Source organism: Coregonus lavaretus (assembly GCF_964263955.1).
Source record: "Coregonus lavaretus genome assembly, chromosome: 3".
Classification (NCBI taxonomy): domain Eukaryota; kingdom Metazoa; phylum Chordata; class Actinopteri; order Salmoniformes; family Salmonidae; genus Coregonus; species Coregonus lavaretus.
The window spans coordinates 58,825,523-58,842,890 of record NC_139990.1 but is presented as its reverse complement, the minus strand read 5'-3'; the positions used below and the strand labels follow the sequence as shown (position 1 = coordinate 58,842,890).

Below are 17,368 nucleotides of genomic sequence, written 5' to 3'. Positions count from 1 at the left end.
GGCCAGGTCACAGTTGTAAATGAGAACTTGTTCTCAACTGGCTTACCTGGTTAAATAAAATAAAACAATTAAAAGAGGATCCAGTGTTTTCACTAAATGAGGTTTCTTTGTGATGGTGTTTCTTTCAGTCAGTCACAATGCTGTTGCATAACACCTATTCAGTGTAATGGGACTCATAACTGTCATATCGGCCATTTTGCTGTTATGGATGTCAAACCCAGCCAAGCCAGTACTGCAGCATATCTACATGACAGGCCTCATTATACAGTTGCATAAACTACAAGTCAGTGTTTTTGTTGTTTTCATAAGCGAGTGGAGTGGAGCCAAGCATCCCCCTTTCCTCTAGCTCTAATCCCTCTTACTGGGTGTAGTGATAAGCATATTTGACTTGGCCCACATTTCCTGTGTTGTTTCTGCTTTGACAAACCATGTGAGTCCCAGTCCCTGTAGAGTTGGATAATCTGAGTGATGCCTGTTAGGCACTGCTCTCCTCCTGGACCAAGCAACAGAACAGCAGGGGAGGAAAACAAAATGCCCGCTTTTCATTTGCTTTCCCCTCTCCCTCCCTCCCTTCCCTCCCTTTTCTCCTTCCCTCTTTTCCCTACCTCTTCCCCCTCTTTAAATGTTTTAGATAGATAGAATCTGTTGGTGGGAGCTGGTGGCTTTGTTGACATGTGTCGCCATCTCCCTCCCCGTATGATACGATTGAACGCCAGGGGGCCGCTGGTGACTTAGCCGTCTCTGGCCCCAGCCCATTGGCCTTCTGAAAGCTGTGATAAACTGTGCCGATGCAAGCTGTAGCCAATCAGATCAGACCGTGCTGCCAGTGTGAAGGAAGAAGCTCTTAATCTCTCTGCAATTTCCTACTAGTTCACCCATGGTGCCGTGTGGTGTGTGGGGACGGATGGGTTCTGCTGGCATGTGTTTGTCTGTGTATGCAGTGTTTCCCCTATATTCATTTAGCAGCGGTGCCCAACCACTGCTAAATAGTTGCTGCCATTACAAAAAATATGATTACAAAAATATATATACAGTGCATTCGGAAAGTATTCAGATCCCTTGACTTTTTCCACATTTTGTTACGTTAAAGCCTTATTCTAAAATGGATTAGATGTATTTTTCCCCTCATCAATCTACACACAATAATACCCCATAATAACAAAGCAAAAACAAGGTTTTTAGACATTTTTGCAGATTTATTAAAAATAGAAAACTTAAATATGACATTTACATAAGTATTCAGACCCTTAACTCAGTACTTTGTTGAAGCATCTTTGGCAGCGATTACAGCCCCGAGTCTTCTTGGGTTTGATGCTATAAGCTTGGCACACCTGTATTTGGGGAGTTTCTCCCATTCTTCTCTGCAGATCCTCTCATTCTCTGTCAGGTTGGATGGGGAGCATCGCTGCACAGCTATTTTCAGGTCTCTCCAGAGAAGTTTGATCGGGCTCAGGCTGGGCCACTCAAGGACATTCAGAGACTTGTCCCGAAGCCACGCCTGCATTTTCTTGGCTGTGTGCTTAGGGTCGTTGTCCTGTTGGAAGGTGTACTTTCGCCCCAGTCTGAGGTCCTGAGTGCTCTGGAGCAGGTTTTCATGAAGGATCTCTCTGTACTTCGCTCCATACATCTTTCCCTCAATCCTGACTAGTCTCCCAGTCCATGCCGCTGAAAAACATCCCCACCGCATGATGCTGCCACCACCATGCTTCACCGTAGGGATGGTGCCAGGTTTCCTCCAGATGTGATTCTTGGCATTCAGGCCAAAGAGTTCAATCTTGGTTTCATCAGATAAGAGAATCTTGTTTCTCATGGTCTGAGAGTCCTTTAGGTGCCTTTTGGCAAACTCCAAGCGGGCTGTCATGTGCCTTTTACTGAGGAGTGGCTTCCGCCTGGCCACTCCTCCATAAAGGCCTGATTGGTGGAGTGCTGCAGAGATGGTTGTCCTTCTGGAAGGTTCTCCCATCTCCACAGAGGAACTCTGGAGTTCTGTCAGAGTGACCATCGGGTTCTTGGTCACCTCCCTGACCAAGGCCCTTCTCCCCCGATTGCTCAGTTTGGCCGGGCTGCCAGCTCTAGGAAGAGTCTTGGTGGTTCAAAACTTCTTCCATTTAAGAATGATAGAGGCCACTGTGTTCTTGTGGACCTTCAATGCTGCAGACATTTTGTGGTACCCTTCCCCAGATCTGTGCCTCGACACAATCCTGTCTTGGAGCTCTACGGACAATTCCTTCGACCTCATGGCTTGGTTTTTGCTTTGACATGCGCTGTCAACTGCGGGACCTTATATAGACAGGTGTGTGCCTTTCCAAATCATGTCCAATCAATTCAGTTGACCAGAGGTGGACTCCAATCAAGTTGTAGAAACATCTCAAGGATGATCAATGGAAACAGGATGCACCTGAGCTCAATTTCGAGTCTCATAGCAAATGGTCTGAATACTTATGTAACTAAGGTATTCCTGTTTTCGATTTGTCATTATGGGGTATTGTGTGTGGATTGATGAGGAAAAAAAATATTTAATCAATTTTAGAATAAGGCTGTAACGTAACATAATGTGGAAAAAGTTAAGGGGTCATGAAAATGATCGGAGGAAGTACAGGAGGAAAAACAAACAAAATATAATTATTGTAGAATTTGACTGTGTCCATAAAATGTATATACAGTGAGGGAAAAAAGTATTTGATCCCCTGCTGATTTTGTACATTTGTCCACTGACAAAGAAATGATCAGTCTATAATTTTAATGGTATGTTTATTTTAACAGTGAGAGACAGAATAACAACAACAAAAAGAAAAACGCATGTCAAAAATGTTATAAATTGATTTGCATTTTAATGAGGGAAATAAGTATTTGATCCACTCTCAATCAAAAAGATTTCTGGCTCCCAGGTTTCTTTTCTACAGGTAACGAGCTGAGAGTAGGAGCACACTCTTAAAGGGAGTGCTCCTAATCTCATCTTGTTACCTGTATAAAAGACACCTGTCCACAGAAGCAATCAATCAGATTCCAAACTCTCCACCATGGCCAAGACCAAAAGCTCTCCAAGGATGTCAGGGACAATTGTAGACCTACACAAGGCTGGAATGGGCTACAAGACCATCGCCAAGCAGCTTGGTGAGAAGGTGACAACAGTTGGTGCGATTATTCGCAAATGGAAGAAACACAAAAGAACTGTGAATCTCCCTCGGCCTGGGGCTCCATGCAAGATCTCACCTCGTGGAGTTGCAATGATCATGAGAATGGTGAGGAATCAGCCCAGAACTACACAGGAGGATCTTGTCAATGATCTCAAGGCAGCTGGGACCATAGTCACCAAGAAAACAATTGGTAACACACTACGCCGTGAAGGACTGAAATCCTGCAGCGCCCGCAAGGTCCCCCTGCTCAAGAAAGCACATATACAGGCCCGTCTGAAGTTTGCCAATGAACATCTGAATGATTCAGAGGAGAACTGGGTGAAAGTGTTGTGGTCAGATTAGACCAAAATGGATCTCTTTGGCATCAACTCAACTCGCCATGTTTGGAGGAGGAATGCTGCCTATGGCCATCAAAGGGACGATGGACGGGGCCATGTACCGTCAAATCTTGGGTGAGAACCTCCTTCCCTCAGCCAGGGCATTGAAAATGGGTCGTGGATGGGTATTCCAGCACGACAATGACCCAAAACACACTGCCAAGGCAACAAAGGAGTGGCTCAAGAAGAAGCACATTAAGGGCCTAGCCAGTCTCCAGACCTTAATCCCATAGAAAATCTGTGGAGGGAGCTGAAGGTTCGAGTTGCCAAACGTCAGCCTCGAAACCTTAATGACTTGGAGAAGATCTGCAAAGAGGAGTGGGACAAAATCCCTCCTGAGATGTGTGCAAACCTGGTGGCCAACTACAAGAAACGTCTGACCTCTGTGATTGCCAACAAGGGTTTTGCCACCAAGTACTAAGTCATGTTTTGCAGAGGGGTCAAATACTCATTTCCCTCATTAAAATGCAAATCAATTGATAACATTTTTTACATGCATTTTTATGGATTTTTTGTTGTTATTCTGTCTCTCACTGTTCAAATAAACCTACCATTAAAATTATAGACTGATCATTTCTTTGTCAGTGGGCAAACGTACAAAATCAGCAGGGGATCAAATACTTTTTTCCCTCACTGTGTGTATATATATGTATATATGTGTGAGAAAAAAAGCATATGGGGGATTGGAAGTGATGCAGACAATTACATTGATGGAAGTTACAATCTGTCTGAAATATTAAAGCTGATCTACCCCCTAAAAATAAAAAAAAGTTAAGGGGTCTCAATACTTTCCGAATGCACTGTATGTATATACATTTTTGGCGAAAAATCGATCTCAATCGACATTGAAATTACTAAAACCAAATTAGAATAGACCTAAATTTAGCCTCTTCACTCGGTCCAGCTTCTTGTTTTTTGTTGTTGCTTATTTTGATGGCAAGAAAATATCTTACATTTTAAGACCGAATGCGACCCGCGGATAGAGCAAGAGAACCCCCGCTGTCTGTGTTAACTAGGTCACATGGTGTAAGATATAGAGTTGTCCATTAACCAGGGATTATCTGTCAGCGTTCACCTTTTACCCCAATACACTTTCTCTGTTAGCTCTATCATCATTATGTTGTGTAAGGCATGAGGAATCCCAGCATATAAAACCTATATTATAGGTGGTTGTTGTTATCAACACCAAAGATGGCTTCAAAAACAGCAAATCAAATCTTTGGATGTAATGGCACTATGTTCACATTGCTCACAGTTAAAACATCAGAGTATGGTTTTTATTCTAGCAAAAAATATGGATAAATGGTAATAATGGTGTAGCAGGAGAGTTTGCACCCTCCCCTGGACTAACATATAGTTGAGCCTAAGCCAGTTTAGGTCTGTGTTGATTGAGGAGGATGGTGGATGGTTGCTGTACACCAGTTGAAGGCTATTGAGATGCAGCCCAGTTGTCAGAGACACAGTCTTTGGAGCTTACAGTAATTATCTCTGAAGAGAGAAAAAAAACTATTGTAATTATATTGTTTAATAAGATCCATCTTTATTGTTTTCTAAGCAGTGGCAGTTATCAATACAAACCAATTTGATAATATAATTCCTGTTATTTCTGTTATTGTATGGGTGGTTTTGGCTTGGACAAGGTTTACTTTACTTACGTTTACAACAGTAACAGGAGTAAGGTATCTTACCATTGATTAGATGTGTTGAACACTAAACAAGGCTACACCATCCAGGCATTGTTGTGAGCCCTGTGGACAGTGTTATTGTTATGCTGGTCGGTTCCACAGACTACACCGTCCTGATTAGTGGCTGATATTTCAGGGGATGGCACAAAACAGCTGCTGTCTGTTTACATGCACACACACATGCATGCGCGCACACACACACACACGCACACAGACACACACGCACAGACACACACGCACAGACACACACGCACAGACACACACGCACAGACACACACGCACAGACACACACGCACAGACACACACGCACAGACACACACGCACAGACACACACACACACACACACACACATTCACACACACATACAACCCAGCCAGTGAATCAGAGCTGGAAGGAGGACCCTCACTGATGAGGCGGTAATTATTGTTTTCTCCCAAGGGATTCTGGGATAGACATCACACACACCTACAGGTTTTCTCTTCCCGTCTGCCCTCCTCCAGAACCTTGATCACCACCAGGGTGTAACTCTAACTCTCTCTCCTCTCTCATTATAGCATATTCACATGCAGAAAACTTTACCTCAAAAACAATCATCACAAAACAAATCCCTTATTTTTGGTATGAAAAGTTACACTAACATTTTTTTTGTTTGTTGGTTTTAGTAGAATAACTACAAGGGTCTTCAGAACAACATACTGCCCTTGAAGCTACATTAGTATGATCGCATATGGAAATGTTTACGTTTTTTCAATGTTTCCTTTAAGATAGGGCCTACTACTAGGGTTGTTGTTTACCCACCATATTCTGCTGCCAGTTAAACTTCTCTGCCTCTGTGTGAATGTCTCTGTCTGTTGGTGTCTCTGTGTCCTCCTTGGATGTACTGTACACAAAAGTGATTGACAGTGTTTCCATGGAGATGCTGTATTTCATTACCTTGTAGAGGCTATGTTATGTTTCCTATTATCTGCCCTGGGAGAGGAGCTAGTGGAATGAAATGAAATGACTGGAGCCGGAATGATTCTGTTTCCATCAGCGTTTTCACTGGACTGAATTGGGAAGGAGGGAAGGAAGGAGTGCTGAGAAGAACCTTGTATTGCAGCTTCAGGTTTTTTACTCTTGACAGGCCTTGTCTACAGGAAAGACTGATGGACTTTAGTTTACATACCATAGATAGTACTTTAGGAGTACTTTTTCATCCGTTTACACTGTCTTCTCTAAATAATATGTGCTTACCTCATGTTTTTGATTTTCCATGCTTTATAAAGTTGATGATATAGCAACGTAGTAGGCAGTGAAATCAGTAACTGGCATGTATACAAAATCTTCATAATCATTGTGGTGTTTTTGTTAAGTTGCAGGTGCTGTATACTTGTATAGTGTTCCTTCTACATGTTTGATACCTGGATTAGCTTAGTGAACTCTGTACTGAACTTGTTTATAAATAAACTAGCCTGTAGCCTATGGTGAGACTGTTAATTGGCTTTCACACTTTGGCCTACGTTCATTTGATTTAGGTCAGTGTCTGATAGGATAAGGTTTAATCATGTATAGGTCATCTCATGTAAGCAAGTGATCCACTTCACTTTACAGCATCAACAGTGTTTGTATTGTGAAATTGCTATCTGCCATTGTGTGTAGAAAGTAACCACGCCTGGGTCAAATACATAATGTCAAATACTTTGAAATATTTTAGCTGTGCTTGATTTCGTTTGCCCTAGGCCTACAAGGGAACCAGTGTAGTAGTCCCAAAAGTGCAAACTCCAGTTAACACATATCATTGATCAATGACAGCATATCGGGTTCAGAATAGTGTCCAATTCATATTCCTGTAATAATATTGTTGTGTTTTATTATAAAACAATAAAATATTGTTGAAATGGTTTGTTAAATTGGCAGCCATGAGGGTGTGAAATCAATACATTAATTGTTAATGAGGACCTTATTAAGTTATTGACCTCTCCTCAAATTAATCATAGCTGAGTATGGAATATGCCACACCGTGAATATATTGCATTCACTCTACATCATTATCAATAGCTGCTGTGCTGACATAACATAATATAATGAACTGTTTTGTTATTGGCAGCAATGTCTATGTACTGTATCATTTGACATATTTGCCCTTGAATTTACAAGGTCATATTTCCCACATCCTGTTGCATCACCATGTTATTACTGAATATGAGGTGTTATGTGTTATGACTGACTCCATATTTCCTGTTGTTGTTTTGTTTTGAACAGACTGAAGAAGAAATCCCAGTCAGTGGATATTGCCACTCAAGGATTCTCCCCTACCCTGGTGCCAGCCTCGCCGATCAACAAGACTGCAGCACCTGTTACCATGACAACCACGTTGGGGGTGCAGCAAAACAATGCAACCAATTCCCAGAGAATCTGCAGTCCACGGTGCAGCGAGCTGAAACGCGGCTACACCATAGGTAAATGAAAAGTGCTAGAATTCTGATCTGCCCATCTATGTGTGTCCATGTTCCATGTTCCTCCATTTGGCTTTCCTCCGGGACACGAGTCTGTGACAGGAAGAGGAAGGGATGTTGAAGGGTTTGTCTTTGTGAGTGTGAGTGTGTGTGTGTGAGCGTGCGTGCGTGCAGGTGCATTGTAAGTCATAATAAATACTTTTTGGGGAGTGCTGGCTGGTGCTTGCGGCAGCTATAGGCTACTTTATATTTGTGGAGGAAGATACTTTGCTATTGTCAGAGGTGTAGTAATGATACTTGAGGAAACACACTTTCTGAGTTGGTCAAATTAGTTTGGGGAGTTCATAATGTAATTCTGTGCACACTATCTCTGACTCATTCTGCCTCTGAAATGTAATTGCCCATTGACTTCCCTACTTTTGTTAGCTAGCTTCAAGGTTGGAGAGAGTACTGCACAAGGTGTTCTGCATGTGTATGACTTTTAATTAATTATGTGGTTTAACCTTGTGCAAACACACCTTGTACATCTTAACCCGCTGTTAATAGAGAGATGATTGGCTGTTTAATTGAACTGACACCAATGGCAAAGTAGGATGCATTGTCAGTCTGTCTGACACACCTTGTACATCTTAACCCGCTGTTAATAGAGAGATGATTGGCTGTTGAATCAAACTGACACCAATGGCAAAGTAGGAGGGCAATGTCAGTCTGTCTGTCAGTCAGTCAGTTAGGGCCGATGGATGGTGAAATGAATCAACTCAGTTAAGGATTATTATATTGATCTGTTGGAAGAAGGGGTCCATTAATTACCAGAAAGTCTCAGTAGGCCTATGGGGGGATGTAACGACAACACTCTCTAGTCTTGAATAATAATTTACCCAATTATGTAGCTGGGAAATAACCATATACTATTTTTGTGTTATCTCTGTAACTGGCTAAGTAATTCTAAATGAATAGTGTACAGGTTAATGTTCCCCAGAACACCATAGGCCTACAGCAAATTTCCTTAATTTAGCCTTTACCTATTTAATTTGGAATATACACTGCTCAAAAAAATAAAGGGAACACTAAAATAACACATCCTAGATCTGAATGAATGAAATAATCTTATTAAATACTTTTTTCTTTACATAGTTGAATGTGCTGACAACAAAATCACACAAAAATGATCAATGGAAATCAAATTTATCAACCCATGGAGGTCTGGATTTGGAGTCACCCTCAAAATTAAAGTGGAAAACCACACTACAGGCTGATTCAACTTTGATGTAATGTCCTTAAAACAAGTCAAAATGAGGCTCAGTAGTGTGTGTGGCCTCCACGTGCCTGTATGACCTCCCTACAACGCCTGGTGAGGTGGCGGATGGTCTCCTGAGGGATCTCCTCCCAGACCTGGACTAAAGCATCCGTCAACTCCTGGACAGTCTGTGGTGCAACGTGGCGTTGGTGGATGGAGCGAGACATGATGTTCCAGATGTGCTCAATTGGATTCAGGTCTGGGGAACGGGCGGGCCAGTCCATAGCATCAATGCCTTCCTCTTGCAGGAACTGCTGACACACTCCAGCCACATGAGGTCTAGCATTGTCTTGCATTAGGAGGAACCCAGGGCCAACCACACCAGCATATGGTCTCACAAGGGGTCTGAGGATCTCATCTCGGTACCTAATGGCAGTCAGGCTACCTCTGGCGAGCACATGGAGGGCTGTGCGGCCCCCCAAAGAAATGCCACCCCACACCATGACTGACCCACCGCCAAACCGGTCATGCTGTAGGATGTTGCAGGCAGCAGAACGTTCTCCACGGCGTCTCCAGACTCTGTCACGTCTGTCACGTGCTCAGTGTGAACCTGCTTTCATCTGTGAAGAGCACAGGGCGCCAGTGGCGAATTTGCCAATCTTGGTGTTCTCTGGCAAATGCCAAACGTCCTGCACGGTGTTGGGCTGTAAGCACAACCCCCACCTGTGGACGTCGGGCCCTCATACCACCCTCATGGAGTCTGTTTCTGACCGTTTGAGCAGACACATGCACATTTGTGGCCTGCTGGAGGTCATTTTGCAGGGCTCTGGCAGTGCTCCTCCTGCTCCTCCTTGCACAAAGGCGGAGGTAGCAGTCCTGCTGCTGGGTTGTTGCCCTCCTACGGCCTCCTCCACGTCTTCTGATGTACTGGCCTGTCTCCTGGTAGCGCCTCCATGCTCTGGACACTACGCTGACAGACACAGCAAACCTTCTTGCCACAGCTCGCATTGATGTGCCATCCTGGATGAGCTGCACTACCTGAGCCACTTGTGTGGGTTGTAGACTCCGTCTCATGCTACCACTAGAGTGAAAGCACCGCCAGCATTCAAAAGTGACCAAAACATCAGCCAGGAAGCATAGGAACTGAGAAGTGGTCTGTGGTCACCACCTGCAAAACCAGTCCTTTATTGGGGGTGTCTTGGTAATTGCCTATAATTTCCACCTGTTGTCTATTCCATTTGCACAACAGCATGTGAAATGTATTGTCAATCAGTGTTGCTTCCTAAGTGGACAGTTTGATTTCACAGAAGTGTGATTGACTTGGTGTTACATTGTGTTGTTTAAGTGTTCCCTTAATTTTTTTGAGCAGTGTATAACAAGTTGTGTCAACAAGGCTGTTTCCCAGTGGTCTCTTGAGCTCCTGACTCTACAACCTCATGCCTTAGCAGCAGTGTTGGGGGTTACGCGTTACAAAAGTAACACCGTACTTAATCAGATTACTTTTATGAGTAATGGAGTTAAGTAACATGTTACTTTTTCAAATTGGGTAATTTTAGTACAGTTACTTTGTCAAACAAAGTGTGCGTTACTTTCAGAATCATATCTCTACCGGGATGGGTGTTTCCATGATTCGATCTTGACTTGTTTCCTCATTTAGTTCTCGAGTGAGTGGAGAAAGGCTGTTTGGAGAAATGTCTTGACAGCTGATGTCCATAGAAATGTGTAGAGGGCACACCTCTGATCTTTGCCATTGATCGGTTCTTTGATAGCAAAGCCCATAGAGGGCTTTCTTGTCTAGTGGCAAGTGTACCCTCTATACATCTCTATAGATTCGTGTATGTGCGTTCTATAACCAGAACTGGCGGCTTTAGAGAGATTTTGAATGAAAAGATAAGAAATCTGTACAGATGTTTGGCTTACAGTATACTGTATATGGATAATTAAACAGCTCATATATAGCGCAGCACTTGTAGACTAGCACAGGAAAGCAACGCCACAGATGAGACTAGTGATCAAACCTGAGTTAGTAAGTAGCCTATCCTTGGAAGAGCACACGCGGCTCGCTTTGCTCCCTCCGACAGTCATTTTTTTCATGAAAGTAACACAACGTAATATAACTAGTATTATAAACTGGGTGGTTCGAGCCCTGAATGCTGATTGGCTGACAGCCATGGTATCTCAGACCGTATACCACAGGTATGACAAAACATTTATTTTTACTGCTCTAATTACGTTGGTAACCAGTTTCTAATAGCAAATCAAATCAATTTTTATTTGTCACATACACGTGTTTAGCAGATGTTATAGCGGGTGTAGCGAAATGCTTGTGCTTCTAGCTCCGACAGTGCAGTAATATCTAACAAGTAATATCTAACAATTTCACAACATATACCTAATACACACAAAACTAGTAAGGAATGGTTTTATATATACAGTGGGGGAAAAAAGTATTTAGTCAGCCACCAATTGTGCTAGTTCTCCCACTTAAAAAGATGAGAGAGGCCTGTAATTTTCATCATAGGTACACGTCAACTATGACAGACAAAATGAGGAAAAAAAATCCAGAAAATCACATTGCAGGATTTTTAATGAATTTATTTGCAAATTATGGTGGAAAATAAGTATTTGGTCAATAACAAAAGTTTCTCAATACTTTGTTATATACCCTTTGTTGGCAATGACACAGGTCAAACGTTTTCTGTAAGTCTTCACAAGGTTTTCACACACTGTTGCTGGTATTTTGGCCCATTCCTCCATGCAGATCTCCTCTAGAGCAGTGATGTTTTGGGGCTATCGCTGGGCAACACGGACTTTCAACTCCCTCCAAACATTTTCTATGGGGTTGAGATCTGGAGACTCCAGGACCTTGAAATGCTTCTTACGAAGCCACTCCTTCGTTGCCCGGGCGGTGTGTTTGGGATCATTGTCATGCTGAAAGACCCAGCCACGTTTCATCTTCAATGCCCTTGCTGATGGAAGGAGGTTTTCACTCAAAATCTCACGATACATGGCCCCATTCATTCTTTCCTTTACACGGATCAGTCGTCCTGGTCCCTTTGCAGAAAAACAGCCCCAAAGTATGATGTTTTCATTCCCATGCTTCACAGTAGGTATGGTGTTCTTTGGATGCAACTCAGCATTCTTTGTCCTCCAAACACGACAAGTTGAGTTTTTACCAAAAAGTTATATTTTGGTTTCATCTGACCATATGACATTCTCCCAATCCTCTTCTGGATGCACTCTAGCAAACTTCAGACGGGCCTGGACATGTACTGGCTTAAGCAGGGGGACACGTCTAGCACTGCAGGATTTGAGTCCCTGGCGGCGTAGTGTGTTACTGATGGTAGGCTTTGTTACTTTGGTCCCAGCTCTCTGCAGGTCATTCACTAGGTCCCCCCGTGTGGTTCTGGGATTTTTGCTCACCGTTCTTGTGATCATTTTGACCCCACGGGGTGAGATCTTGCGTGGAGCCCCAGATCGAGGGAGATTATCAGTGGTCTTGTATGTCTTCCATTTCCTAATAATTGCTCCCAGAGTTGATTTCTTCAAACCAAGCTGCTTACCTATTGCAGATTCAGTCTTCCCAGCATGGTGCAGGTCTACAATTTTGTTTCTGGTGTCCTTTGACAGCTCTTTGGTCTTGGCCATAGTGGAGTTTGGAGTGTGACTGTTTGAGGTTGTGGGCAGGTGTCTTTTATACTGATAACAAGTTCAAACAGTTGCCATTAATACAGATAACGAGTGGAGGACAGAGGAGCCTCTTAAAGAAGAAGTTACAGGTCTGTGAGAGCCAGAAATCTTGCTTGTTTGTAGGTGACCAAATACTTATTTTCCACCATAATTTGCAAATAAATTAATTAAAAATCCTACAATGTGATTTTCTGGATTTTCTTTTCTCAATTTGTCTGTCATAGTTGACGTGTACCTATGATGAAAATTACAGGCCTCTCTCATCTTTTTAAGTGGGAGATCTTGCACAATTGGTGGTTGACTAAATACTTTTTTTCCCCACTGTATTTAAGAAAATATACATATATGGACAAGCAATGACAGAGCAGCATGGACCTCGGGGGTTTGTGATATATGGCCAATATACCACGGCTAAGGGCTGTATCCAGGCACTCCGCGTTGCGTCGTGCAGAAGAACAGCCCTTAGCCGTGGTATATTGGCCATATACCAAACCTCCTCGGGCCTTATTGCTTAAATATAACGTGTTACTTTCCACACAAAGTAATATTGTAATAAGTAATATTTACTTTTCAAATAAGTAATCCCAACACTGCTTAACAGCATGGTTAAATCATGCTTAATGAAAAACAATGCTAAGAGCTCTTTGTGACTTTATTGTGTCCTGTCCTTGAGTTTATGTGATTAATTGTCAATGTAAATGAATACAGTTGAAATCCCTGCTGCAGTGGAAGCACTCTGCTACTGGAGTAGGCAGGGTATGGCTGTAAAAAGAGTGTGAATAGTGTGTGGGTCCTTTATTGGCTTGTTTTATAATGGATAATCTCTGGTGACAGACGTAAACATACATCTACATGTCAATAAATATAAAGACAGTTAGCTAGTTAGCTAATTGTAATAGTTAGCTAGCTAGCTGGTGCTAACAATATTTGGTTCTAGGTTGGGACATTAGGCCTATATAATGGGTAAGTAACTAGACATTGACAAGTGACGGTCTCTCATTCTAAACCCCTATCTTGATGTGCTTTATAATCCACCCTTCAGACTAAAGCAACATATCCAGCCAGCCCATTTGGATCCTATCATGCTAATTTATTCTAATAGGAGAATAAATAATAATGTAGCCTAGGGTGGCGATGGCAGCTTGTTGTGCTGTCTGTCTGTGATAGAACCTACCTCCTGGCAGAGCTGTCATTACACCATAAAGACGTTTTAATAACCACACAATCAATGAGCCTCCAACCAGGTTCAACGCTTGAATTTCCACTGATATTCTGAAATGAGGGAGGCGACGGTGGCACTTATTGCGCCCCAAATGACACCTTATTCTTTACATACTAAACTACTTGTATGGGCCCTGGTCAAAAGTAGTGCACTATATAGGGAATAGGGTGCCATTTGGAGTGCAGACACTGTGAAGGATCTGGATGTGTAGGAGTTGTAACCGTCTGTAAGTGCCTGTAAGTGCCTGGAAGGGTGCGCAGCCTTAAAAGTCTGTCAGTGGGAAGCTGGAGCTAATGGCTTCTGAGAGGGTTATTCACCTTGTCCTTTTGTAGCTCTCCTTTCTCTCTCTCTCTCTCTCTCTCTCTCGCTCTCGCTCTCTCTGTCAGTCTGACTCTTTATTCCCTAATGTATTAACTGTTTCTCTGACCCATGGGGTTCGTTGCGGGAATCTGTCTCAAGGACGGTAGAGGCAACAGCTTTGTGCGTTGCTCCAACCTTGGCCGCAGTGTGAGGTGAGATGTATTATCACAGTACAGCACTGCTGTTTGACTTATCTCTGTGGACACACAGACTACAGAGATCGAGAGGACGGCGGTGCATGCTAACACAAATATTCTGGTCAAACCGAGTGAGTAGACAGAGGAACATCCAACGAAAGTCACAACGTCCTCTCTAAAGGGTCTGACATTTCTGTGTGTGTGCGTGAATGGGTGCGTGCATGTGTGTGTCAGTCAGGTTGCGCTTTGGCTGCTACTGTTAACTGGAACAATGTCAGGATTTTTGCTATCTTTAAATTCCCGTCTATAAATTCTACTTGACTAGCTAGAGATGCTGCTCACCGTTATGGTTGTTGACAGTTATAGGCCTAGTCACTGCTTTAGGCAGAACATGAGTGTTCATTTCTCCTCATATTTCTACTAACTGTCTCAGGGGGTTTGTTGCTTGTGTTTACCCATAGTAACAGCTGCCAGGGGTGGCAATTACAGTATGTACACAACTGCTTGTCATGTCCCACTGACACTGTATGCATTTGGACAGTTACTTTGAATTGGTACAATCTACTTTTTCCTGCCTGAACAGCCCAAACAGTGTTTGGAATTTAATGTGCTTTGTCATGGTGCAAAATCAATGTTTTATTCTTCTGTCTCTTGTTTGTTATTATGTTCCCCACCATGCTGATCAATTGCCTTCCCTCTCCCAGTGTCTGTCTGTCTGTCTGTCTGCCCCCCAGTGTCTGTCTGTCTGTCTGTCTGTCTGTCTGTCTGTCTGTCTGTCTGTCTGTCTGTCTGTCTGTCTGTCTGTCTGTCTGTCTGTCTGTCTGTCTGTCTGTCTGTCTGTCTGTCTGTCTGTCTGTCTGTCTGTCTGCCCCCCAGTGTGTGTCTGTCTGCCCCCCAGTGTGTGTCTGTCTGCCCCCCAGTGTGTGTCTGTCTGCCCCCCAGTGTGTGTCTGTCTGCCCCCCAGTGTGTGTCTGTCTGCCCCCCAGTGTGTGTCTGTCTGCCCCCCAGTGTGTGTCTGTCTGCCCCCCAGTGTGTGTCTGTCTGCCCCCCAGTGTGTGTCTGTCAGACAGAGGTAGTGTTCCAGTCCGTGTCTGAAATGACACCCTACTGTATGCTCTATATCAGGGGTGTCAAACTCATTTTAGCTCAGGGGCCACATGGAGGAAAATCTATTCCCAAGTGGGCCGGACCGGAAAAATCATGGTATATATAACTTAAAAACAACAACTTCAGATTGTTTTCTTTGTTTTAATACGATCAACATACAACATAAAGCTGGAGCCTGAGGACTGTGTGTCCAAAATAGTACAAGCACAACATCACTATTAATCATAAAACACGTCAAGTTTATTTGAACATTCTAAAGAAAAAGAACACACAAACACACAATGCCTCAGTGATTAACAGAACTGTTTCACAGATCACAGAACTATATCAGGGTGTCATTTCTCAGGCAGAAATGTAGATAAAAATAATGAAATCCTGTTCCCCAAACAAGTGCAAGAACCACAGAGTCAAGAATAGGTTAAATATACAAATAAATTAAAAACAATAGCACATCAACATAAAAACATATAAACATAAATCTGAAAGCGTTGCTCAAACTCCCGTAACAGTCCAGTTATTTTATCTTTGAACCGCTTCATGTCTGCCACATGTTGGGTCGCGCACACATTTTTCAGACAGGGGAAGTGAGCTGCATCACCACCGGCAAGTTGCGTCTCCCACAATGACAGCTTCAACTTGAAAGAACGTATGCTGTCATAATACTGCGTGACAACTTTGTTGCGCCCTTGCAGCTGTTTGTTCAAGTTATTCAGGTGCTCTGTAACATCCACCATAAATGCAAGGTCCGGCATCCATTCTGCGGAATGAAATTCTAACACTGGTTTGCCCTTTTCTTCCATGAACTGTTCAATTTCTTCTCGTAAATCAAAGAAACGCCTCAGCACAGCACCTCGGCTTAACCATCTTACCTCAGTGTGGTATGGCAGGCCATAGATGTGGTCTTTCTCTCTGAGAAGGCTGTCAAACTGACGGTGATTCAGGCTTCTGGATCGGATGAAATTAACAGTTTGGATGACCACCTTCATGACGTTATCCATCTTTAATGACTTGCAACACAAAGCCTCCTGGTGCAAAATACAGTGAAAAGTCCAAAAATCACGTCCTCCATTTGCAGATTGCACTTTCTCTCTGAACTTTGTCACAACGCCTGCTTTTTTCCCGATCATTGAGGGCGCACCATCTGTAGCCAGGCTGACAGCGCGGGACCAGTCCACTCCGACCCTGTCCAGCGCGCCGACGAGTGCGGTAAAAATATCAGCTGCTGTCGTTGTATCTGTCATCGGCACCAACTCCACGAACTCCTCGGTGACGGTCAATGTGTCATCAACTCCGCGGATGAAAAAATGGCCAGTTGTGCAACATCTGTAATGTCCGTGCTTTCATCAATTGCAACCGAAAACGCAATAAATGACTTTACTTTTTGCTTCAACTGGCTGTCCAAATCCACTGAAAGATCGGAAATCCTGTCTGCAACTGTGTTTCTTGTCAGGCTGATATTTGCAAAAGCCTGCCGCTTTTCAGGGCACACAATCTCCGCTGCCTTCATCATGCATGTTTTTACAAATTCACCCTCACTAAATGGTTTTGAAGCCACAGCGATTTCATTAGCAATGAGGTAGCTAGCTTTCACTGCAGCGTCACTGATGTCTCGGCTGTGAGTAAACACAGACTGCTGTTTCTTCAGACCCGCCAACAGTTCATTCACCTTCTCTCATCTCCGCTGTCCTTGAAAGTTGTCATATTTGTCGGCATGAAGACTCACATAGTGGCGACGAAGGTTATATTCTTTCAGCACTGCAACATGCTCTGAACACACCAAACATACAGCTTTCCCATTCAATTCCGTGATTAAATAGGATGACCATTTTTCTTGGAACACTCTGCACTCTGCGTCCACTTTTCTCTTTTTTGACAGAGACATATTGGGGCAATGAGGGTGCCAAAGCACATAATGTTAAAAGTAGAAGCCGTAATAAATATCGCGGGCAAAACAAAGTAGCTCATTGGCTGCACGTGCTTG

At 43.3% G+C, this 17,368-nt stretch overlaps 1 long non-coding RNA gene across 1 annotated transcript in view; it reads left to right on the top strand.

Moving 5' to 3' along the window:
• Nucleotides 1–7,634, top strand: part of LOC311111554 — a 90,251-nt gene extending 82,617 nt beyond the window's left edge. The window contains exon 3 of the long non-coding RNA XR_014610780.1: nucleotides 7,441–7,634. This is a non-coding gene — a long non-coding RNA (uncharacterized lncRNA). The remainder of the gene's footprint in view (nucleotides 1–7,440) is intronic.
• Nucleotides 7,635–17,368: the final 9,734 nt, after the last annotated feature.